Source organism: Pelodiscus sinensis, chromosome W, assembly GCF_052426305.1.
Source record: "Pelodiscus sinensis isolate ZL-2025 chromosome W, ASM5242630v1, whole genome shotgun sequence".
NCBI classification, from domain to species: domain Eukaryota; kingdom Metazoa; phylum Chordata; order Testudines; family Trionychidae; genus Pelodiscus; species Pelodiscus sinensis.
The window spans coordinates 10,067,659-10,093,723 of NC_143084.1; the positions used below are offsets into that span (position 1 = coordinate 10,067,659).

The following is a 26,065-nucleotide window of genomic DNA, read 5'->3' on the forward strand; positions in this document are numbered from 1 at the left end:
TGCCCCTTGCGGGGGGCCTGAACCAGCCTGTGATGACCTACCAAAAATTCATGAAGTGGCCCCCTGCAAAATTATTGCCCACCCCGGGCCTTAAGTAAGGCTACAGAGCTATGTAGTGCTCTTGTGGAATGTGCTATCGCTCTCAAACGGGGCTGAACATGACCTCTAGCAAAATAAATCTTAATACAAGCAGAGACCCACTTTGATAATTAGTAGGGATCAGGGGTGGCCCATGAGTATAGGCCGACTCGGCCGTCGCCTAGGATGCCCCCTTCAACGGGGTGCCCGAGGCACCCAATGATGACGTCATGCCATTGAGGGCTGTGCAGACGGGGGCGCCGATCGCGTGTTCCGCCTGGGGCGCCAGCTGCCGCAGCCCACCTTGGACCGCCCCTGGTAGGGATGTGAAAGATTAACCAGTTAGTCAGTTAACTTATAAGCATCACCCTTAACAAGCGATGGTTACAGGTTCACCGTTAACCAGTGGGGGCTGGTCCAGCCTCACAGGGGGCCTGCTACAGACAGGGCTGGGCTGGAGCAGCCTTTGCCTGCAGTGGGGGGGGGGGGGGGGGGTCACTCCAGCCCAGCGGAACAACACCCCTACCCACACCCCCTTTAATTAGTGTTCTGAAATTACTGAATTCTTTTGTCTCTGCAATGGATACCTGTAGTTTAGGAGTTCTTCTAAGTGGTTGAGACCAACTAGGTAGAAAGCTAATGCCCCTCTGACAGCTAGAGTACAGAATAGGGCTTCTTGAGTACTCAAGTGTGATTTTGGAGAAAAAGCTTGGAAATAAATGATGTAATTAATGACATTCTGAGGGCACCTTAGGTAAAAAACTTGCATGTGCCCATAGTGGCACTTTCTCTCTGGTGAACACCTGAAGGGGGGTGGACTGCCATTAAGGCCCCCAGTCCTCCCCATCCTTTAGGCAAAAGTGACTGCTACCATTGACAAATTTAATAATGAACACGTGGGCTAGTGGCTCAAAAGGGTGTTTTATAAGGCAATTAAATAGTAGGCCCCTGATTTGTGGGGAGACATTCAATAAACCTCTTAGGAATCTTGCAGTAATTGGGTAAAGCGCGCGCGCGCACACACACACACACACACACTAACTACAAGTAAGTGAAAAGTACTTATTGCTGTTAAGTGAACCCTAACAGAATTCATGGAAAGACCCAATGTTTTCAGTTCCAATAGGTAATCCAATACCCTGGGAAGAGGAGAGCGAGTTGGAGAAATCCAATAACAGTTATACCGAAGATAAAATCGTTACCATTTCCTGTAGTTTCATTTCTACTAGTTAATAAAATGTGTTGTACCTCCAATGAACAGATATCTCTATTCCCAAGCACATTGAGGAAGCCTCAACCTGCAAGCTGGGGTGAAGTGTTTGAGAAACATCCTGGGTTAGTAGGTGAGGACTGATCAGAAACTTCCACCAAGAGCAACAGATGATCAATAAGGATTATCAGACTCATCTTGGCCACACTGGTGCAATCAATATGGCTCTGGTTCAATGCTGTTTGACCTTTAGAGCCCTGCAAATCCACAGGTACCTGCTTTATATTCATAGTGTATCTGTGGATGTGGATGAGGCTATCTGCAGTCCATTTTGGGGGATACTGATGTGGACACAAATTTTGTATCTAGAACCGTGCAAATTTGCAGATATCTGCTTTATATCTGCAGGTATGTACATCCACGGATGTGGATGCAGATATCTGCAGATCATTTTTGCAAAAGCAGATGTGGATATACATTTTTTTATCTGCACAGGGCTCTATTGATCTTGTTGAAAACCTTTAATAGTAAAGGCATTAGCAGATACGCATACAGAAGTGCTTTCACCTGTGAGATGAGGAACATGTCGCTGATGGATTGGGGCTCAAACCCAGCTCCAGAGAAATACTTGATGCATTTTGCACTGGCTGCCACAGCAAACAGATAAACCTCTGGGAACTCCTAGGTTATGAATATCATGCGGAGGACTTAAGGTTAGTTTCCATTCCTAATATAGGAAGAAATGTCTGGTGAGTCTGCCATGGTGTTCTGAATACCTGGCAGGTAAGACACTGAGATGACTATGTGGTTGGATATGTACCAATTCCTTTATCAGCTCAGCACAGAGAGATGGGGAACATGTGCTTCCCTGATGATTTAATACATGCATACGTTTTCTGGCATTATCTTTACTGATTTCATTTTGATTAGTGATAGACAGGGTAGGCAAGCATTTTTGATGGCTCTCTATTCCAAAATATTAGATGTGGAGAAGCTATTCTTGTAGTGACCATTTTTCCAGCATGCTGTGAGGTCCCAGGTGTGCCTCCTGACCCAAAGTGGAGCACTTTATGTTATCATTACAGTAGGGGGAAAGCTGCAAGAATCTGCAATCACCTGTTCAGGTTTTGGCCCTTATAACAGTGGAGTGATCATAGAATCCACTATGGAACAGAGGGCAACAGGTCTAGACAATTTGCTTGGTTTCTAAGTTGTTCAAAGCCATTCCTGTAGACATTGGAGGTGTAGTCCGGCATGCTGCACTACAAAGATGCATACTGATGCATCTCAGCAGCTGAATACAATCTCCTACTACTACTTAGCACTGCCCTGAATCTTTGAGATGAGCTTTGCTAGTGAGAGAAATCTGCTGGACAGCAAGTAAGCTGAGAGCTGGTGCTAGGCAAAAGCAGACTAAGGCCTGGTCTACACTAGGAGTTTACACCAAATATAGCAGCATACGGTCAGTTAGCTAAATGATGTGTCCACACTACCAAGCCTGTCTCATCAACCTTAAGGGCCACTGAAGACCATGTCAGGTACTCCTGATTTCACGATGAATACCACAACTCCCAACCTTGCCTGGTCGAGTTTATGGTAGTGTAGACGCAGCGTTGGCAAAAGTCAAGGTTCTTGAACTCTGGGAAGCATCCCACAGTCTCCCGCTCTGACCAGAACTTGCACCTGTACTGTTCTCCAAGGCTGTGTCCAGACTCAGGGGTTTTTTCGAAAAAAGTAGCCTTTTTTCGAAAAAACCTCACCTGCGTCCAGACTCAAGCCGCGTTCTTTCGAAATTAAATCGAAAGAACGCGGCTTTTCTTTCGATGGCGGTAAACCTCATTTCACGAGGAAGAACGCCTTCTTTCGAAAGTTCCTCTTTCGAAAGAAGGCGTTCTTTAATGTAAATAGGGCTTCTTCGAAAGAGAGCATCCAGACTCACTGGATGCTTTCTTTCGAAAAAGCAAGCCGCTTTTTCGAAAGTTCAACGTGCAGTCTAGACGCTCTCTTTCGAAAGAGCCTCTTTCGAAAGAGGCTTGCAGTCTAGACATAGCCCAAATGAACAGGAAAAGCCACAAGAAAGTTTGAATTTCATTTCCCATGTGGCCAGTGTTGCAAGCACATATCAGAGAGGGCAGCAAACCTAAGCAGTACACATGGCCATGATTTCCAACACTTCCATGAATTCCAGTACTTCAAGTCCCATGAACTCCAGTTCCCAGGGGCACAAAAGACCACCAGCGTAGAATGTGTGGGAAATCTTGGACCTCATTGAGGCGTGGGGAGAGGAATCCATTCTCTTCAAGCTCCAAACCAGCAAAAGAAATGCCAATTTTTATGCAAAGAGAGCAAACTGCCTGGTGGCAAAAGGATATTACAGGAACACCCAGCAGTGAAGAGTTAATATAAAGGAGCTGAGGCAGTCCTACCACAAAACAAGAGACACAAACTGACTGACTGGTACATCACCGTGAACATGCCGTTTCTATGAACGGCTGCACGGAATCCTGGGGGGGAGCCTGACCAGCTTCCTAAGCCTGACTGTGGAGTCCAACCAAGACACTTGTAGCAGCAGTGTAGAGGAGTGTGGTGGCAAAAAGCGGGGAGGAGGACAATGAGAAGAATGACCAGACGGTGATCAGCAAGAGCCAAGAACTCCATCATGTTGGAGCCACTCCCCTACTCCCAGGACATCTCCCAGGGTATGTCTACACTACAATGTTAATTCGAACTAACGGATGTTAGTTGGAACTAACTTTGATAGGTGCTACACTAGCGCTCCGCTACTTCGAACTTAATTCGAACTAACGGAGCGCTTAGTTCGAACTAGGTAAACCTCATTGTACAAGGATTAAGCCTAGTTTGAACTTACTAGTTCGAATTAAGGGCTGTGTAGCCTCTTAATTCGAACTAGTGTGAGGCTAGCCCTCCCCAGCTTGCCCTGGTGGCCACTCTGGGCACCACCAGGGAAACTCTTCTGCCCCCCTCCCGGCCCCGGAGCCCTTAAAGGGGCACGGGCTGGCTACGGTGCCCGTGCCAGGTGCAAGCCTGCCAGCACCCAGCCAGCAGACCCTGCACCTGGCACGGATCGAGCCAGCCACCCGATGCCCCCCCAGCCCTCCCCCTCTTCCCGGGACCAGGCTGGCGGCTCCCGGGAGCTTGCCCAGGACCGCAAGAGGCGGGCACCCGCCTGGGCTAGTGTGGATATTGTGGACCTCGTCCACGATCTCCGCACTAGGCACAGGAAAGTGGCCGTCTAGGGCAGGAGAGCTGCCAGCCTGGCCACCCAGGAGCAGGAGTGCATGAAAATCAAGGGGGTCCACTGAGACCCCCGACCCTGAGCCCTGAGCTTACAATGGCCGTCCTGGGTCAGACCAAAGGTCCATCTAGCCCAGTAGCCTGTCTGCCGACAGCGGCCAACCCTAGGGACCCTGGAGGGGATTGACCGAAGACAGTGACCAAGCCATTTGTCTCGTGCCATCCATCTCCAGCCTTCCACAAACTTTGGGCAGGGACACCACTCCTACCCCCTGGCTAATAGCACTCCATGGACCCAGCCTCCATGACTTGATCTCACTTCCCTTTAAACTCTGTTCTAGTTGTAGCCTTCACAACCTCCTGCAGCAAGGAGTTCCACAGGTTGACTCTGTGCTTTGTGAAGAACAACTTTCTGTTACTAGTTTGAAGCCTGCTACCCATTCCTTTCCTTTGGTGTCCTCTAGTCCTTCTATTATGGGAACTAATGAAGAACTTTTCTGTATGCACCCTCTCCACCCCACTCATGCTTTTATAGACCTCTATCCTATCCCCCCTCAGTCTCCTCTTTTCTAACCTGAAAAGCCCCAGTCTCTTTAGTCTCTCTTCATATGGGACCTGTTCCAAACCCCTGATCATTTTATTTGCCCTCCCCTCTCCCACCCTCTCTCTTCCCCTCTCCCACCTCCTTTTCCCAGTCTCCTCGAGTTTTGTTCAATAAAGAGAGTTTCTATTTTTGAACACACGTGTCCTTTATTTTGAACATCAGGAAGGGGGGGCTAGGGAGGGGTAAGTGGAAGGAGGTGAGGGAGGAATGGGGTACGAGCCCCCAGTGGGGAGGACTGGGGTGGCTCTGAGGGCTCCTCGGGGTGGAAGCTCTCCTGCAGCCCCCCGATTGACCCCCCCCCCCCCGGATGGCAGCCTGCAGCAAGTGCAGCCGGGCTCATGGCCGAGTGCTGTGATGTGCCCAGTGTGGGCACTCAGGGCACTCCAAGCCAGGACTGCTTTGCAAGCGGGGCACCCCTGAGAACTGTCTGTCCGGGGTGGGGGTCGGGTCCCTTTAAGCACAGCCCTTGGCTAGCCTGAGACAGCAGCTCCACGCTCTAAGTCCTAATCTGATGCCCTGCCGGCACTGCTTCCGGCCAGCCTTAACCTTGGTTCAGGGTCCACTCAATGTGGACATGCTAGTTCAAATTAACAAAACGCTAATTCAAACTAGTTTTTAGTTCTAGATGCACTAATTCGAATTAGCTTAGTTCGAATTAACTAATTCGAATTAAGTTAGTTCGAATTAGCGCTCTAGTGTAGACGTACCCCCAGTCAAGCACCAATCCTATGGAGGGCACTTCTGGTGAGTTTACTTCAAGCGGGTTGAGACAACTGGGTGTGATGTACAGCACTGGGGGCCCGGAACAGCTTGTTAACGTGTCTGGAGATGGTGCGGGACTCCTCCCTGCATATCTCCATGAAGCTCTCACATAGGGACTCTTTGATCCTTCTCACAAGGTTTCTGGAGAGGCCAGCCTTATTCTGTCCTCCATGGTAGGACACCTTCCCACACCAAGCCACCAGTAAGTGGTCTGGTGTTACTGAACCACAAAGCATTGCAGCATAAGGCGCAGGTTTCTGGCCACATTCAGTCAGCATCCACTGCCGATCACTCGCTGTGATTTGGAGAAGACTGATATCTCACATAGCAACCTGGATGAAGGAGAGGAAACTATTAGCTGCTGCCAGCATGGCTTCAGCCTCTGGCACCCCCCCCCCCCTTCCCTTCGAGCCACAGACTGCTCCCGCTGTCATGAATGGAACCCCCTGCCCCCACCCCCGCAGGCTCCTGCGGGATGAGAAAGTAGCACTGTCCCGGGAAGCCGTGTGTACCAGACAAACGGAAGCCGCCCTGCCCTGCCAGCATGACTGGCCCCCATCCCCCCTTCTCGACCACAAGATCATGCCCTGGCAGACCCCTTACCATACCTGCCTGCCTCCAAACAGCATGAATCCAGATGCTCCACTGAAAACTCTGTGTACCTGCTGTAGTACAGTGGCCTCTTTAAAGCAAAACTTTGGCCTTGCACAGAACACATCTCCATTGTCCTTACAGAGACCTTCACTGTATGTTAACAGATTAGGGATAGGTTTAACACAGCGTATCTCCTGTAATGTGCGCCCTTATAACTTTTCGTTACAGCAGGAACAGCAGTCAGCTCACTGCGTACTCCCCTGGCTCCACCAGCTGTCTGCCTGGCGCAGATCCACAGGCAAAAACGAACAAGAGAGGATATGTTTAAGGAGCAAATAGAGTAGAGGAACACGCTCCCTGAGGAGATGCAGGAGGAGAGGCAGGAGAGGGTGGCAGGCAGACAGGACAGGAAAGCCTGCAGGGAAGTGCAAGCGAGGCAACAAGATAATATTTTGGCAGTGATGGAGCACCTGGGGCAGCATGCCTGGAAAAGAACACCTCCCAGGACCCCCTCCACCCCATGCAAAAACACTTTCCCTCCTCCACCAGGGGCGCCAGGATACAGGGGAACTCAAGGGCAGCCTCATACTCAACCACCAGGGTCTCGGGAGGCAAAAGGCTGTCCTTGCATTTCTGAGCACTCCCCTTCAGGTTCCCACAATGGACTTTTCTTTCTCTACTGCAGGGCTAGACAAAATACAGCCCGTGGGCCGTATCCGGCATGCCAAGCCACCAGATCCACCCCCATGGACGCAGCAGGGAGCCTCAGGCAGACTCCCTGCTTACCCCGCACACACCTGCATGCGGCTCAGAAACGTAGCTACGGGGCCATTTGTGTTTCACAGCTGTGAGCTGGGGGGAGGGGGAGAGGCTTCACTTGCTGCCCCCGCCCCCCCAGCACAATCCCACTGGCCAGTTTCTAGCCAGTGGGAGCTGCCTGTTTGAAGAAAAGGCAGCGCACAAACCACACCTCCCTGCTCCCGTCAGGCTCTTATTCACAGAGGCAGATGGCCCCTGCAGCCTGTACAGGGGCAGGCAGGCAGGCAGGGAGGCTGCCTGAGAAATGTGCTGGGCTGCTGGCTGGGAGTCACCCAAGTAAGTCTCCTAGCCAGAGCTTACCTCTGGCACCCCAGCCTCTCCCTCCCCCCAGCCCTCTGCCCCCCAACCCCACACCCCCTCCCAAACTCTGCACCCCAAGCCCCTGCCCCAGGTCACAACCCACACCCCTGCACCCCCTCCTGCACTCCAGTCCCATGCCCCAAGTCACAACTGCTTCCTTCACCCGAACACCACATGCTCTCCTGCACCCCAATCCCTTATCCCAAGCTCCCTTCTGCACTCAACCTCCATCCCAGACCTCGCACGGGTTATGGAGCACATAACAGGCTGCTCTGCTCCGCTCCGCTCGTCAAAGTTTCAGCAGCAGCGGATTTAGGGAAGCGACGGAGCAGAGCAGCTGGGGTGCTGCCGGGTTGGTCCCGCAGTGCCGCCCCTCGTCCCCCTGCTCGGCGAGAACTACTGCAGTATGTGCTGTGGATATTCCATCTTAGGGCCTCCAATAGGCTAGCACTACACTAGGTAAGCACTGCATCCAGGGAAGCTCTTATGAAATCTTGACATTGTAGTGGAGTCAACACAGACTTTTCTAAATTGATTTGAAGGCACAGGCTGGGAAACATGGAACACATGGTCCTGTCATCGAGGCATGGGAAAACAATTATACTCAAACAATGTAGGTGAGTGAGAATTACTTTCAGAATCTTTGAAAATACCCTTAGTGATGAAGATAGACCAAAAGGGTGCATCTGTAGTGGTAGTTCTTGTTTTTTTAGGGAAAAAACCACTTGTGCCAAGAGTAAACAGTGACATGAAAATATACATCTTATAGGTCTAAAGTTGCAAACCAATGTCCTAATGAAGAAAGTATTGCTGCCAGTGTTACCATCCTGAATTTCTGTTGCTTTACATATTTGTTTAGAGACCTGAGATCTAAAATTTGCCTCCACCCTCCTTTTTTGGAATCAGGAAGCACTCTCAATAGAATGCTCTTCCCATCTGTTGCACAGGAACTGGTTCTATTTGCTCCTAAATGCAAAAGATTACCTCTTGCTCTACCAATTGATCGCGAGAGAGGTCCCTGACGAGGGAGAGACAGATTTACACAACAGATAGTGTAGCCAGATGCTAGAACTTCCAGGGTCCATTTGTCCAACATTATATGCTCCCACATTCTGAAAATGGCGGGGGGGGGGGGGGGGAGAAGATGTTGCAACTGTTAATGGTTGAGATTCTCTACCAAAGCACCAAAACTGTTGCTTGGAGGACACAGAAGGATGAGAATATGTAGTTGTAGCTGGAGGAGGCTTCTTTTTTGCTACAGGTAATATGTTGAATATGGGTCTGGGTGGGTTCTTTTTGTGCCACCTGACACGCCGAGGCTACAGTATTAATTAGCAGCCGCTTTTGTGCAAAAAGGAGCTGTGTGGATGATTCCTTTTTGCTCAAAAACCCCCTCTTGTGCAAGAGCTGTTCTTCCTGAAAAAAAATGAGGAAGAACGGCTCTTGCAGAAAAGCAGCTGCTAATTAATTATGCAAATGAAGCACGGCGATATTCCACGCTGCGCTTCATTTGCATGAGCTTTTCCGCAAGAAGGCTACAGCATAGCCATAGCCTTAGTCTCCTTTTCTTTACAAGAACGTAAATATCTAGGGATTGCAGCATGTCCTGAGTCCTTTGAAGTGTGAAGTGATATATCTGCCAAGTTCACAAAGAGCTTGCAAGCATCAGCAGGTAAGTCTTTGACAGTACTCTGAACACCTCTCTTGTAAAGCCCCACAGTTGAACCCAAGAAGCTCTTCTCATGACCAGTGCAGTGGAAAGGGATCATGCTGCAGTACCTGCCACATCTGAGAAAGCCTGGAGCAACATCTTTTCCAGGAGCTGACTTTGTAGAATGGTCTTAAGCTGATCCCGATATTCTTCTGGCAGATGCTAACTTATAAAATATTAATTATGTTAGCGAAACATTCATATTTTCCCATGAGTGCCTGACAGCTTGCTATACTGAAGTGTGGCTGAAGAATAGGATTTACAACCAAAAAGACTGAGCCTCTGGTAGGTGCTTAGAGCATATCTACACAGCAGCGTTATTTCAGAATAATGGACATTATTCCAAAATAACTTTGCGAGCATCTACACAGCAAGCCCGTTATTTTGAAATAATTTTGAAACAACAGGCGGCTTATTCCAGATTCTGTAACCCTCATTCGACGATGAATAACACCTATTTCAAAATAGTAATTCTGAAATAAGGAGTGTGTAGACAGGGCAGCTGGAGTTATTTCAAAATAAGGGGCTTCCAGGAAATTCCACAGGTGCCCTGCTGGCCGCTCTGTCCACACTCATCAAAGCTATAGTTCCCCCTTCCCCTGCAGCCCTTAAAATTGCAGGCAGAAGGGAAAGGGCTTGTGGCAGGAAACAGGCCCTGCTCGCTTCATGCCACACAGCAGGACCCTGAACAACCTTCCCCGCTGCCATGGCCGAGCCCACCGCTTGGCCATACCCACCACAGCTGCCAGCACTGCCTCAGGCAGCTCCCTGGACCCTGACAGGGTCCAAAAGAGATGTGCACCTTCCTGGTCTGGTGCGGAGATGGGGGACCTCATTGAGATCTGGGGAAAGGAGGAAAAAGGGAAGTTACTCACCTGATGCAGTAACAACAGTTCTTCGAGATGTGTCCCCCTGTGGGTGCTCCACTGTTGGTGTTGGGCTCGGCCCAGCATCGCAGATTGGAAATTTTTCCAGCAGTATCTGGTCAGGCTGCACGTGCAGCAGGGGCACGTGCTGTTTGCATGTTTGGAGTTCGCACACGTGGCCCGACTCCGCTCAGTTTCTTTGTGCGCGCCCTCTAACGTGTAATGAATCCAAAACAGAGGGGAGGAAGGGTGGGTCATGGGGGGGACACATCTTGAAGAACTGTTGTTACTGCACCAGGTGAGAAACTTCCTTTTCTTCTTTGAGTGATGTCCCCGTGGGTGCTCCACTGTTGGTGACTATGGAACAGTACCCATAATCTGGCTGGCGGGCTTCGGATTAAGTGCTGTGCGCCAATGAAAGGACCGCATGAGCTACTGTAGAGCTTGCATCTACTTGTGAAGGTATTGCGCAATGTCTCATGAAGGTGTGGTTGGATGACCATGTAGCTGCCGTGCGGATGTCTTTGAGAGAAACTCCCTTTAAAAATGATGTCAAGGTGGCTACTACTCGCAAGGAGTGTGCCCTGGGGGGGCAGAAAGTGTTCTGCCTCTGAGTGAGTAACATTGGGTGATGCAAGACGTTATCAGCTTGGAAATACAATGGGATGATAAAGATGTTCCCTGAGAGCATTCCGCCAGTGATAAAAATAGAGTCTGATCTGCAGCAGGGTCACGTATGGTCAATGTAAAAGGATAGTGCCCTTCGGACATTCAGGATATATAAAACTGTCTCCTCGCCAGAAGCATGGGGCTTTGGCTAGAACGTAGGAAGGATAATGGGCTCGTTGACATGGAATTCTGAGCAAACTTTGGGTAGAAAGGTAGGACATGGTCAGAGGACCACTCTGTCCTTGTGGAATACTGTGTAAGGCAGGGATGCTGTGAGGACCGCAATCTCATTAACTCGTCTCACCGATGTGATGGCAACTAGGAAAAAACAGTTACTTATCTTGAAGAACAACAGTTACAAAGGTGTGTTGTTGCTCATGTCCATTTCATGTAGGTGTGCGCACACTGCAGGCACGCATTGTTGTAAGTTTTTCCCTTAGCAGTACCCGTTGGGCCAGCAAGGGGGCCCCTGGAGTGGCACCGGTATATCAGCTAATATACACCCCTGCTGGCCCTCCACCCCCTTGGTTCCTTCTTACCGGACTACTCCAAGGAAGGGGAGGCAGGCAGGATTTGGAATGGACATGAGCAACACATCTCAAAGAACAACAGTTATGAAAAGAAATAACCATTGTTTCTTCTTCGAGTGATTGCTCACATCCATTCCACGTAGGTGACTCCAAAGCAGAAACCCAAGGAGGCAGGGTCGGAGTTTTAACCTTCAACCGATCAGAGGACAGCTCTCCCCAGAGCTGCAACCTCCCTTGCCTGATGACCTAGCGCATAATGATTGGCTAAAGTGTGAACAGAAGACCACATGGCAGCCCTGCAGATGTCCAAGACCGGGACCTGGGCCACAAATGCTGTAGAGGAGGGTTGAGCTCTGGTGGAGTGGGCCGTGAGGGGAGGGACTGGCACCCCAGCCAGCCCATACCACTCCTTGATACAGGACGTGATCCACAGAGAGATCCTCTGTGCAGAGACTGGCTGTGCCTGCAGCCTCTCCGCAATTGCTCCAAAGAGCTGTGGGGACCTACGGAAGGGCTTTGGTTCTTTCCAAATAAAAGGCTGAAGCTCTCCTAACATCTAAAGTGTGTAATACCTGTTCCTTACCCGAAGCATGGGGCTTGGGATAAAAAACTGTGAGGAAAATCTCTTGCGACATGTGAAAATGAGACACCACCTTCAGAAGAAAGGCCAGGTCGGTGTGTAATCTGACCTTATCCTTAAAGAAAGCTGTGTATGCAGGTCCACTGTGAGGGCCCTCAACTCGGACACGTGCCTGGCTGACGTGATAGCCACCAGGAAAGACACCTTCCAAGAAAGGTGCAGCATCAAGCATGTTGCCAAGGGCTCGAAGGGCAGCCCCTTGAGCTTGGACAGGACCAGATTGAGGTCCCACTGGGGGATGGGCTGATGAACATGCAGATAAAGTCTGTCCAACCCTTCCAGGAACCTGTGTACCATGGGAACCACAAAGAGGGTCTTGCCCTAGGAGCCCAGGTGGAAAGCAGAGATGGCTGCCAGGTGTACCCTCACTGAGGAGGGGGATAACCCCTGTAGCCTAAGATCCAGGAGATAGTCCAGGACTAGCAGGATCTGGACCTCCATGGGTGATCCCCCCCTTCTGGGCAGGCCAGAGAGAGAAGCACTTTCACTTGGCCAGGTAAGTGGCCCTAGTGGAAGGTTTCCTACTTCTAAGTAAGACCTTCTGCACCCACTCCAAACACTGCAGCTCTGCCACTGTCAGCCATGAAGCCTCCATGCCATTGGGTGCAAGGACCGCCGGTTCGGATGACGAAGCCTGCAGAAGTCCTGGGACCAACGGAAGGGCAATCGGTCTCTCACAAGACAGGCTCAGGAGAGACATGAACCAGTGCTGCCTGGGCCACACCAGCGCGATGAAGATCAGGGACACCCTGAATTCCTGAACCCACAGGAGCACATTGTCGACCAGTGGGAAAAGGTGGGAAGGCATAAAGGAGACCCTCGGGCTAAGGGGCTCATCTCCCAGGGAGCCCTGCTCCAGCCCCATGAGGAAACAGAAACTCAGGCATTTCCTGTTCCGCCTGGGGGCAAACAGGTCCAGAAGGGGAAACCCCCACTTGCGGAAGACCACTCTTGGCTGGCAAAGGACCTGCTCAGCCGATCCACCAGTGTTCTAGGACCCCGTGAGATAGGAGGCAATGGGGTGAATATCCGCCCTCATGCACAGCTCCCAGAGCAGAAGGGCTTCCTGACACAGAGGAAGGGAGCAGGCCCCGCCCTGCCTGTTGATATAGGCAACTGTCAACATATTGTCGGAGAGTATAAGGATCATCTTGCCCCTGAGCTGAGGGAGAAAGGCCACACATGTGGAGCGGACTGCCCAAAGCTCCCTGACATTGATATGCAGGGAGAGGTCGTCCTTTGACCACATACCTTGAGTTCACATGCCCCCGAGGTAGGCCCCCCAACCAGTGTCAGACACGCCCATCACTAACCCGAGGGTAGGCAGAGGTCTGGTGAACGGGACCCCGAAGTAGATCACCTCCTCCTGAGTCCACTAGTCCAGAGAGCACAGGACATTGGGTGGAACTGTCACCACTCTGTCCCAAGAGTGCTAGGATGGAGTGTGCACCTGCGCAAGCCACATCAATAGAGGGCGTATGCAGAGCCTGGCGAGTTGAATGATGTAGGTGCATCAGTCCCAGGAGGTGCATGCAAGTGCTGGCCGTGGTCATCGGGAACTCCCACGTGCCCTGGATGTCCACCTTGATCGTCAGGAAGCAGGATCTAGGAAGGGAGGCCATGGCCGACACAGAGTGCAGGTGGGCCCCCACAAACTCTATGACCTGGGTGGGAACAAGGGTCGATTTGGCCACGTTCAGGAGCAGCCCCACCTCGTGATAAAGGTCTTGCACAAGAGCAATGTGGGCTAGCAGCTGATCCGGCGAAGAGCCTTGATTGAAGGAGTCAGTCATCCAGGTAGGGAAACACCTGGACACCCTGCTTTCTTAGTGCAGCAGCCACAAAAGCCATACACTTTCTGAACACCCAAGGGGCCATAGGAAGGCCAAAAGGAAGGGCCGCACACTGGTAGTGGTCCTGGCCCACCGTAAAGTGAAGGAACCACCTGTGGTGCGGTGCAATGGAAATAGGCATCTTTTAGTTTGAGGGCAGTGAACCAGTCTCTGTGACACAGGGAGGGGATGATAGATGCCAGAGTCACCATTTTGAATTTGGCCTTGGCGATAAAGGTGTTGAGATCCCTGAGGTCTAGGATAGGCTGAAATCCTCCCTTGGCCTTGGGAACCAGGAAATATCAGGAGTAGAAACCCTTGCCCAGGAAACCCTGGGGAACCACTTCGGCTGCCCCCAGGGATAAGAGCTGCTGAAACTCCTCCCGGAGGAGATGCTCGTGAGAGGGGTCCCTGAAGAGGGACAGGGCAGGGGGGTGGGAGGGAGGGATGGGGTATCCCCCCTCTAAAGTTTCCAGAACCCAAGGTCCGAGGTAATGGATTCCCAGGCCTGGCAGAAAGGGAATAAGTGATACCTGAATGGGCAGGCGTGGATGGTAAGCTGTCCTTGAGCGTACCCTCAAAACCATTGACGGGGTCCTGGGGGCTTGTTGGATGGGCCCTGGCCATGGTTGGGCAAGATCGGCATCTGCCGTTCCTCCCATTGCCGTTTCTCCCTCTGCGATGGTAGAAATCGGGGCAGGTGCCCTGCTGAGAGGGCCTAGGCTAGGGTGTTCCTGCCCAATAGGGAAAGCCGTTGATTGACCGGGGTATGAATTTCCAGGGACATTAAGGTAGCCCCGGTGTCCTTAAGACTGTGCAGGTGTTGGTTGGTCTGTTTGGAGAAGAGGGATGAACCCTCAAATGGAAGGTCTTGAATGGCGGTCTGGAGCTGGGGGGGGGGGGGGGGGGGGGAGAGGAGACGGGACTCCAGACACCTGCAGCCAAGAGCTGCGACATAGAACCAGCCCCGTGGCTGTAGTACGTGCAGCTGCATCGGCCACATCCAGGGCAGCCTGGGAGACCACCCTGCCCTCTTCCACAAGGGCTCCGAACTCAGGCCGAGATTCCCTAGGGACCAGCTTGGCAAACTTGCCCGTGTTTGCCCAGGTATTATAGGCATAGCAGCTCAGTAGAACCTGCTGGTTCAATATGTGAAGTTGAAGACCAGACGTGTAGGCCTTTCAGCCCAAAAGGTCCTTTTTCTTGGCATCCCTGTTCTTGGGGGTGGTGCCTAGCTGGCCTTGCCTTTCCCTCTGATTCACTGACTCAACCAGGGACCCCGGAGACAGGAGAAAAAAAAAAAAAAAAAGATGTTCGTTCCTCTCCTGTGGAACGAAATACCTCCGCTCGACCCTCTTGTCTGTCAGTGGGATAGAGACTGGGGTCTGCCAGAGAGTCTTTGTGATCTTAGTCAGTGTCTTATTAATCAGCAGGGCCACTCTGGTAGGGGTGTCGGCCTGCAGGATGTTAACTATAGGGTCCAAATACTCCGACACCCTCTCCGCCTGGACTCCCAAACTCTAGGTCAGTCGGCGAAGGAGTTCCTGATGGGACCTCGAGTCCATGGATGGCATGGAAGGGAGAGAGCCACCAAGCACCTCATCAGGTGAGGACGACGAGGACCCCTCCCTGCCCACCGAAGAAGCCACAGTAATGGGCTGAGTAGTGGGAGGCCCCCTTTCCTGGTGATGCTCCGGGGAAGTGTGGCCCGGGGGAGACTGCCCCGATGTTGGGGAGCAGGTCAGCGAGGGGGGAACCCTCGGCCCCGAGAAGACAGACTCTGGTCTGGATGGGCCGGCCCCCTGGCTCTGATAGTAGGCCCAGGGGGTCCAAAAAGGCCACTGGGTTAGAGCCTGCACCTGAGGTGGCCAATGCTACTGTAATACCGGCACCAGGGTAGGCTGAGGCCACTGCTGCTGCTGCTGCTGCTGCACCGAGGCATTACAGTGCCGGGAACGGTGGTCGAAGTAAGACCGACGTCTGGATTGAGACTTGGAGCCCTGGGACAATCAGATCGATTCCGTCTCAGACGCTATAATGGAAATGAGACATTTTATGGCTTTGAAGTGTTGTTCTTTGGTGGAATCTAGCTGGGTACCTATGAATTCTAGTGACGGTGTGGGACAAAGATTTCTGTCCATTTATGATGAAGCCGAGAGATTCAAAAAGCCTCTGGGTGAAAAGGAGCACGTGCAGCTTTACTTGTCACGATGGACCTCGTACAAGGCAGTCGTCTAGGTAAGTAAATATTATGATTCCTTTGTGGTGTAGGTGGGCCGCCGCCACCACAGCCAGGGTCTTTGAAAAAACTAGGGGCAGAAGAAAGTCTGAAAGGTAGGATTTGATACTGAAAACGATCAGCAGCAATCGTAAAACAGAGGATTCATCTGTGCACTGGATGAACAGTGACATGGAAGTAGGCGTCTTGCAGGTCGAGGCTGGAAACCAGTCTCCTTCATCTAGTGCCGGGATGATAGACGTAAGTGTGATAATTTCGAATCGCTGTTTGCAGAGGTATTTGTTTAGATGACGAAGATTGAGGATGGGTCTCCAACCACCTGTTCTTTTCTCTGTGAGAGAATATTTTGAATAGAATCCCCTGCCCCAATGTTGTTCGGGCACCCTTTTCTATGGCTCCTATCCACAAAAGGTGCTGCACACCTCTTGCTGTAGAAGTGTTTCATGAGAGGGGTCCCTGAAGAGGGACAGAGTGGGTGGGGGGAATGAGATAAAGGGAACACCGTATCCGTGTCTTCTTATCTCTAGGACCCAACAATATGTAGTAATTGCTGCCCATTGGTTGTAAAACGGGCGGAGACAGTGATGAAAAGGCACATGATCATGAGGCACTAGTGGAATGGAGAGGTCTTGCAGGCCCTCGATCAGGTCTTCAAACCTGCTGTCTAGAAGCTTGTTGGTTGGGGGTGCAGTTATTGGTGCCCTGTCATCCTTGATTTCTTCCCCTTAATCGGTTTTGTTCAAAGGGTCTTTGATGATGTCTAGCGTAGGAGAAATCTCAGTTCCTCTGGTAAGGGGTGCAATGTCTCCTACAATAAGGTGGTGCGTACATCCCAAGGGTACATAGTGTTGTGTGGGAATCTTTGCTAGAGTGTAAAACTTCGTCGGTGTTTGCAGCAAAAAGTTTCTTCTTGTTGAAGGGTAAGTCTTCAACCTTGGTTTGTAACTCTTTTGGTATCCCTGCTACTTGTAACCAGGAAGAACATTGCAGGACTATTAATGTAGCCATTGCCCTTGCCACTTTATCTGCTGCATCCAGTGCCATCTGAAGCGCTGTTCGTGAAATGGTGTAACCCTCTTGAACAATCGATTTCAAGATGGGTCGTTTGTCATCCGGTAAGTGCTGTTTGTCATAATTGTTAAAATCATGGTTTGCAAGTAATGCAGTGTAATTAGCTAACCGGAGCTGCAAAGTAAAAGAGGAATATACCTTCCTACCAAATGAATCTAGTTTCTTGTGTTCCTTATCATGGACAGCAGACTTGTATTGGGGGGTGGGGTGGGGGGGGTTCAATCTCTGATTTGCTGCATCTACAACTAGAGAGTGCAGTTGAGGATGAAGGAATAAGTAGTCCATGCCTTTCGAGGGTACAAAATACTTATCAGCCTGCTTGTTAGTAGTTAGTAATCTCTTGGCTAGCAGCAACCCTTTTAAAAAGCTTGTGAAATTGGTTTCAGGTCATCAGTTAGAGACGTGTTGTCTAGAATGACCACCTTGTCGGGAGAGGAAGATGATGTGTCTGTTGGTGAGGCACCTTGTGGTTCCTGGTCCGCCTCGTTGCTGATCTGTCCCTCTTCAGTATCTGGTTCCTCTGTCCATGGGGGAGGACTACGAGAACGGGAGGGTGGCAATGATCTATGGACAGGTGTGGGTGGTACCATGGAGTGATGTCGTCAGGGAGCGCAATGATGACATGGCGACCACAGTGATGCGTGGTGAGGGTGATAGGACCAGTCAGAATAGCGTGGAGGATGGTGATGGTACCGTGGTAGGTGACTGTCATGAGGCATATATGGTCTGGTTGGAAAGGAACGTGGAGATGAGAACAACACTCCTGCGGTCTTCGTCATATTCCGAGTAGTGTGAGAGCACTGGTGATCTCGGCAAATTGGGAAAGTATCTAGTTGGTGATGGAGACCAAGAAGGTTGTATGTGGGATTCATCCCATGGTGATCGAGATCGCGGTGCCATAGTCGGTGCTGGTGCATCAGTACTACGCTTTTAGTACGAACGGTGCCGAGAATCAGGAGCATCTCGCGGTGCGTAAAACCAAGGTGCCAATGGAGGCGGCATCGGTACCAGTGGAGAGGGCCCTGGTTCCAAGCTTGGCGAATGAGGCAGTAGCCTAGAGGATTTTGCCTTGGCTTTCGTCATTGCCGGGGCCTGGTTCAGCACCTGTGGTGCCGGAGTCTTATCGGATTCTAAGGTCGCCTGCGGCTTCGGTGCCGTAGGGGTCGGTGCTGTTGTTTATGTCTTTGGTTTCAGTTCTACAACTGATGCGGCACGGGGGCGGCTGGTGCCAGACATGCCCAGTTTGTCTCCAATGCTGACTCTAGGAGGCAGGGACTGGGCTGGAGAGACTTTCTTCCTTGTACCAAAAAACAGGACTATGTAGCACTTTAAAGACTAACAAGATGATTTAAATAGGTGATGAGCTTTTGTGGGCCAGAACCACTTCCTCAGATCAAATAGTGGAAGAAAATTGTCACAACCATATATACCAAAGGATACAATTAAAAAAAATTAACACACATGAAAAGGACAAATCAAATTTCAGAACAGAATGGGGATGGGGGGGGGGGGGAGGTAAATGTCTGTGAGCTAATGATATTAGAGGTGATAATTGGGGAAGCTATCTTTGTAATGGGTAAGATAATTAGAGTCTTAATTCAAACTTGAGTGTAAAGAGTCAAATTTAAGCACGAATGACACTTCAGAGGATTCTCTTTCAAGTGAAGTCTTAAAAGGCCTTTGAAGCAGGATGAAGGTCATCAAGTGGTTGAGACAATGTCCTTTCTGGTTGAAATGGCAAGAAACAGTTTTTTCTTTGTGATCCTGTCTGATATCTGTTTTGTGGGCATTGATCCTTTGGCGAAGTGTCTGAGACGTTCGTCCAATGTACAAAGCAGACGGACACTTTCGGCACATGATAGCATAAATTATATTTCTGGATGCGCAGGAATATGTGTTCTTAATCTTATAACTCACTTGGTTAGGTCCAATAATGGTATCAGCAGAATGAATATGTGGACAAAGCTGGCAACGGGGTTTGTTGCAAGGGAAGGTACCAGGGTTGGTATTAGTGTGGTATGTCCTGTGGCTGTTGGTAAGAATCATCTTGAGGTTAGGTGGTTGTCTATAGGAGACTATGGGTCTGTCTCCCAGAGCCTCTCGGAGTTTAGTATCCTGTTCCAGTATAGGCTGTAGTTTATTGATAATGTGTTGGACAGGTTTAAGTTGGGGGCTGTAGTTGATGACAAGTGGTGTTCTATTGTTGGTTTCTTGGGTCTGTCTTGAAGTTGATGGTTTCTAGGCATTTGTCTGGCTCTTTCAATTTGCTTTTTTATTTCTCCGGGTGGGTAGTTGAGGTTTATAAATGCTTGGTAGAGGTCCTGAAGTTTCTGGTCTCGGTCAGTGGGATTAGAGCAGATGCGGTTGTATCGAAGGGCTTGGCTATAGATGATGGATTGTATGGTGTGTGCTGGATGGGAGCTGGAAGCATGTAGGTAACTGTATGAGTCAGTGGGTTTTCTGTAGAGAGTGGTGTCTAATTTTCCATTGCTGATTTGTACTGTGGTGTCCAGGAAATGGATCTCTCGTGTGGAATGGTCCAGGCTGAGGTTAATGGTGGGGTGTAGGTTGTTGAAATCTCTGTGGAATGTCTCCAGTGTTTCTTGGCCATGCGTCCAGATCATAAAGAGGTCATCGATGTAGCGTAAGTAGAGAAGGGGTAAAAGGGGACGGGAGTTGAGGAAACGTTGTTCTAGGTCAGCCATAAAGATATTAGCATATTGTGGGGCCATGCGTGTACCCATGGCTGTGCCGCTGATCTGGAGGTATAAGTTGTTCTCAAACTGGAAATAATTGTGGGTGAGAACAAAGTTACATAGGTCTGCTATCAGATTGGCAGTGGTGTCCTCTGGGATAGTGTTTCCAATTGCTTGTAATTAATTGCTTCCTTGTCTGTGACTTCGAGGAAGAGGAACTTGCCCCTTCCTTTTGTTTACTAGAGGCCTCTTGATGGGTATTCCCCTCTTCAGGTGCTTGGGACTCAAGGGTCTTGTTGAAAAGGAGCATTCTTAGTCTGAGCTCCCTGTCTTTTCGTGCCCTGACTGTGAGGCTGCGGCAGTGCACACACGCCTCACCCAAGCATCGAATACAAGACCTGTGGTCATCCAAAATGGGCATTGGGTCGTGACACTTGTTGCATTTCTTAAAGCTGGCTTGAACCAGGCAGCTAGGTGTTTTGGTTCTGTCTTCTTTTCATTTTTTTTTTTTTAAACAAAGTTTAACCTAGCGATATCTTGTGACCCGTCCTAAGTCACTTTTGAAGTCTGTCTTCTTTTTCTGCAAGGGGCTGTTTCAGGCCCTGTTTTTCCATGTTGTTTCTCAACAGGTTGAGGGAGAACTATTTACACGAGGAAAACTTTTTTTTTTTTAAACAACTACATCTAGGAAAAACTATATAAAACAGGGATACTAAACTGACTCAGTAACTAATTAACTCTGTTTTCATTCGCAGGAAAGGAAGCGGAGTAGAGATATCAAGTTCCGTCTGTGACCGGGGGCAGTACAAAGAAACTGAGGGGAGTCGAGCCACACGCGTGAACTCCAAAGGTGCAAACGTGTGCAGCCTGACCAGATACTGCTGGAAAAATCTCCAATCTGTGGCGCTGGGACGAGCCCAACACCAACAGTGGAGCACCTACAGGGACATCACTCGAAGAAGAACCTCCAGGATCTCCGCTCCAGACACAGGAATGACGTCTACAGCCGAATGGCCAATAGCCTGGTCACCAAGGACAACAGCTGAACCCAGGAGCTAGTGTGGATGAAGGTGAAGGAGCTCAGGCAGGCCTATGCCAGGGCCAAGGAGCACAGCTCCTGCTACGGGGTGGCACCCCAGACCTGCCAATATTACTCCTAGCTCCACCGCCTCCCAGGGGGTGGGTCAGTCCCTCCCCACCCCCCCTCACCTGTAGTGGACTCAGGTATGGAGATGCCCATCATCGCCTGCCCGGGGGGGCACAGACACTGAGGAGGAGGAGACTGATGAGACCAGCACCAGCTCTGTGCCCACAAGTCAGGACCACATACTCGCCCTGGAGCCAGTACCCCCCATCCCTGGATGTCTCCCGGGCTTCGTCAGAGGCCGGGGAAGGCCCATCAGGTGCTCCTCGCTCATCCTTCTTGGCCTGCGGATCATGCAGCAGCCTGTGCACGTGAGTGCGTGAGGCATGCCAGTCCAGGCTGCACATTCCCAGGAAGCTGCTACAGAGGATCCTTGTGCTATTACTCACAGGGTCTGGGGGCTTGCCATACTCCTGATACCGGGGTGTGACACCCACCACAACAAGGAGGCTGGGGACACGGACACACACCTGGGGCAGCACCCGCTCCCGGGGACAGTGCGCCGAGGTGCAGCAGCACCTGCCGCTCACACACACCTCCCTGCAACAGCCTGACCCCCCTCTCTTACAGCAGGCAGGGATACAAGTCCTCTCCCTGTGGGACGCCGCCACTGCCAGACCCAGCATGTGCACGGCATGGAGGGAATCACAGCCACCCCGTGGCCCCCCACCCACCTGCAGGCTCCTAGTCTGGTCAGCACCTTCCCATGGCTGCTCTCCCCTGGGATGTGGGGGTAGTGAGGCTCTCCCCAGGACATACGTGCCCCTGTAGGAAAGGGCCCATCGCCTTCGTCTGAGCTGACAACTGTCGATCTCCGTGCAGAGATGAGGGCAAGGCTTCAGGCACAGTGTCTCCAGGACTGACTGACCTTCTCATTCTTCTACACAGCTGGACCAGCTGCGAGAGGGGCGCAATCAACACCTTCCCTGGCTGCCGCGCGACCCGCCGGTGCAGAAGACCACACGAGAACCTCCAGAGGGAGCATATCGCTGCCCTGAGAGCCCTGCAGAGCTGCATGGAGCAGCAGGACCGCAGAATGCAGGAGGACCTGCAACTGCACCATGAGACCTGGCAGGAGATGAGGGGGCAGGGCCGGCTCATCTACACTGTTCTACAGGCAGTGATCGCCACCTTGGTGCCCGCTCCTGTTGCCGCTCCTGCCCCAGCTCCTACTTCTCCCCCTAGCACCCTCCCCATAGCCACTAAGGGCCTCACACACAAGGCAGTGGGATCACCAGAGCCAGGTGCTACTCCCAGTCCCAGCCCTGAGGAGTATGTCACTGGGGTCCTTGTGAGAAATCTTCCCTCAGGGCCTCCTGGATGGCAGTGGTGCACAGCTGCTCAAAGGCCCTGCCGATCTGGTCCACCTCTGCCCTCAACCCTGGGAGGAATATCTCCCCCCGGGTTTCACAAATATTGTGAAGGACACAACACGCTGCCACCACTTGGGGGATGTTCCACTCCCTGACATCCAGGTGGCTGAGGTGGCAACGGAACCTCCCCTTGAGATGCTCAAAGGCACCCTCAACAACAATGCAGACCCTGCTGAGCCTGGCATTGAAGTGTCCCTTGCTCTGATACCCGTGTCCTGTGTAGGGCTTCATGAGCCAGGGAAGCATAGAAGAGCGTCCCCCATGATACAGACTGGCATGTCCACATCCCTAACCCTGATGGTGCGGTCTGGGAAAAAAAGTACCAGCATTCAGCTTCTGGCAGAGGCTGGAGTTGCAGAAGACACATGCGTCGTGCGCCTTCCCCGACCACCCAATGTAGATGTCCATGATGGCCTGCAGGACCATCAAAAAGTACCCCTCGTGGTTGATTTATTTGGCTGCCCCGTGGTTGGGGGCCTGGATGGGGATGTGAATGCTGTCAATAGCCCCCACCCCGCACATGGGGAAGCCCATGGCAGCAAATCCGGTGATGATGGGGTCCCACATCACCCAGGTTGATGATCCTGCGCAGTAGGACTGTGTTGTTGACCCACACCACCTGTGGAAGGAAACAAACAGAGAATCACAGGGGTGCCAGGGCCCTCGGGAGGTCCACGAGCCCACCACCCCCTTCCCCTCCACACACCAGGAGCAACCCCCATCAGGGCTTTGTGAAGGGGCTTCCACCACCACCACCACCACCACCATCACCCTTCTCTAGGGAACCCCATTCCAGCATTTCTCCCCCCCCTCCTGGGACAAGAGCCTGAGAGCACCGTACCTGCATGAGCACAGCCCCGATGGTCGATCTCCCCATGCCAAACTGGTTCCCAACAGCTCGGCAGTTGTCAGGTGTGACGAGCTTCCAGATGGTAATGGTGACACGCTTCTGGAGGGAGATGGCGGGTCGCATGTAGCTGTCCCGTCACCTGAGGGCAGGGGGTGAGCCACTCTCATAGCTCCAGAAAGGCGTTCTTCCGCATGCGGAAATTCTGGAGCTACTGCTAGTCGTCCCACCTCTCCAAAATGATCCCACCAGTTGGAACTGGTGTGCATATACCAGAAGCGGTGGTACACTGTGTGCAGGGGAGAGCGGGAGGGATCGTACTGCATTAGCTGCGTCCGCAGAGAGATGAGGAAGTTCCCCACAAGGAGCTGGGTGTTGTGTTCCTGCAGGGCCTGGAAGGCATCCAGCAGAAAGAGCTGCAGGAGGTGCAGCACAACCTGCAAGAACCATCGACTGCTGGGAGGCAGAGCTGACTCCATGGCTAGAGAGCTGAGGTGTCCACAAGGGCAACCAGAGCAGGCAGTGAAAAGGCTTTGCTGTCCCTTAATGAGGTAGGCAAAGGTGAAGTACCTGAGACATGGCTATACAGGGGGGTCCCATTAAGCTTGAGCCTCAGATAGCCTCAGGCAGGAGCTCCAGGAAGTAACTGTTGTCCTGATGCCTTGCCTGAAGTGCTTCCGGGTGGCCTTAAATGAGATTCAGCATCCAATAAGCGTGGACGCTCTATTTCAAAATAACTCAGTTCTATCTCGATGGGCATTTGCTGTGTAGACACTCTATTTCAAAATAAGCCATTTCGGAGTATTTCTTCTGGAATAACTTATTCTGAAATAAGTGTGCAGTGTAGACATGCCCTGACTGTACAGAGCAGACTCCAAGTTATGGTGTGTCATTGTTTTAATAGCCTCCACTACTAGGGAATTCAGAGCTGGGTGAATAAAAAGAAAGTGTGAGTCTCTAGTTGGAACTGTTTTTATCCTCTTTCTTGAAGGCAGGCAGTGTGGTAGTAGGGCTTTGCCAAATCATTTGGGCAGGCTCCACAATAGCTTCACTGACTGTAAGGGCAATCTTCATAGATGTGGAAGAGTATAAAATACCTAGGCGTTTATGGTGCGACTCCTGAATTTCCTTGAAGAGAGAGTTTGCGACTTGTCAGCAATCCATATATCAGATCCTGGAAATGCCTGAAGTGGGGCATAGTGCCATAGGAAGTGGGGAGGCAGAACAGCTTCATCAGAATAGCCTCCTGACACAGGGAGTCCGACATTCCTGAGCAAAACTGGCAAAAATGTAACCCCTAGAAGGGGAACTTTCTTAACTATACAACTACCTCTGAATAAAAAGGGTTTGTTTTTTAAAAAAAGATAAAATGAAGAGAACAACTGAAACACTGTAAGGTAGGTAACTATTTGAGAAAAAGCTAAATATTACTGAAGACACACATTAGTATGCTCCACGTCAGGCCAAAGGTGGCTAATAAGGAACTGAGGATGATCTGTCCACACAGCCCCAAATAGCCTCCGCATGGGGCACAAGGATGTGTTGGGTGCATTCATAGGCCAAACGGGTACAGCTAGCAAAAATCTCCATCAAAGGTGCAAAGGCACCCAAAGTGGAGTGCACACAGGGATGCTGCTCTAAGAAAAACTTGACACTTCTGCATCAGACACTAAATCATTTAACACCTTTCCCCTTCTTGTCCCTAAAATTATGAGTGAAATTCTGCTTTCCAATTTCAAGCAGAGCTAAGATTAAATGACTACTTGCACAGAACGTAATCCAAAGACCATCAATGGCAGCACTCAAATGGAGCTGCTGCCAGACACAAAACACAATCTTTAGGCCACAACAACTTTTTTAAAGGTTTTGACAATGGAGTAAGACTTAAAACACCTGGAATTAATATGCAAATTCCCATCTGAACTGGGAATGTCTCTCTCATTACAATAAATAATTTTTCACTTTAGGTATTCTCACCTTGTTATCCACATCCACCCTGATTGAACTAGCTCTGATGTAACACTCCCATCTCTGTATCCCTAACTATCTGTTTCTTTTACGTCATGCATCTGATGAAGTGAGCTGCAAGTCATGAAAGCTTATGCCATAATGAAATTGTTAGTCTTTAAAGGTGCCACCAGCTTCTTTGTTGTTTAAACAAAACAAGCTTAACAAATGGATGTGGAATTCCAGGAAACATTTAAAAATATGAATGTTTAAATGAAAAAATGCACAAGTTATCCATGCAACAGTATTGATGTCAACCTAAAAAGGTTGACAGAAAGTGTGTTAACATAGTCTCTATCAAGGAGGGGACCAGTAAAGGTGAAATGAAGGCGAGAGTCAACACACTATTGCCTAGCTATGTTAGGCATTACCAAGGTGCCTACCACCTTGATTTACGAGTTTACCAGAACAAAGAACTTGCATTTAACTTCTGGTTCGTGGACCTGTTGAAGCACAGATGCAAATGCAAAGAAAGAATTCAAACTCAGGAATAATAGAATCAGACAACAAATCCTTTAACAGACTCCTTTTTTTATTAAAAAATGTTCTAACAACAACAGGATTTTGGCATATTCAAAGTTCTCCCCCCTCCTCCAACTACAATATCCCACAATTTAGTGGGAGAAGTACAGAGCCAACTTTGCTTGTGTTACTCTTGCTATGATTGGGCAACTGTGAATTTTTCCCTTGAGATTTAAAGTCATCTTTACATTTTTAGTCTGCTCCCATAGCTAGAGATAGGGGAGACAGACATAAGAGATATTTACTGTTTTAAAAAAAAAGTACAGAGGGGTTAGAGCAGCAAGATCCAAGTTTTG

At 50.5% G+C, this 26,065-nt stretch overlaps 1 protein-coding gene across 14 annotated transcripts in view; it reads right to left on the reverse strand.

Annotated features, from left to right (window-relative positions):
- The window catches only part of LOC102445074 (ataxin-2-like), a 257,980-nt gene that overhangs the window by 149,554 nt on the left and 82,361 nt on the right, over positions 1 to 26,065 (reverse strand). The gene's annotated exons all lie outside the window — the stretch shown is intronic.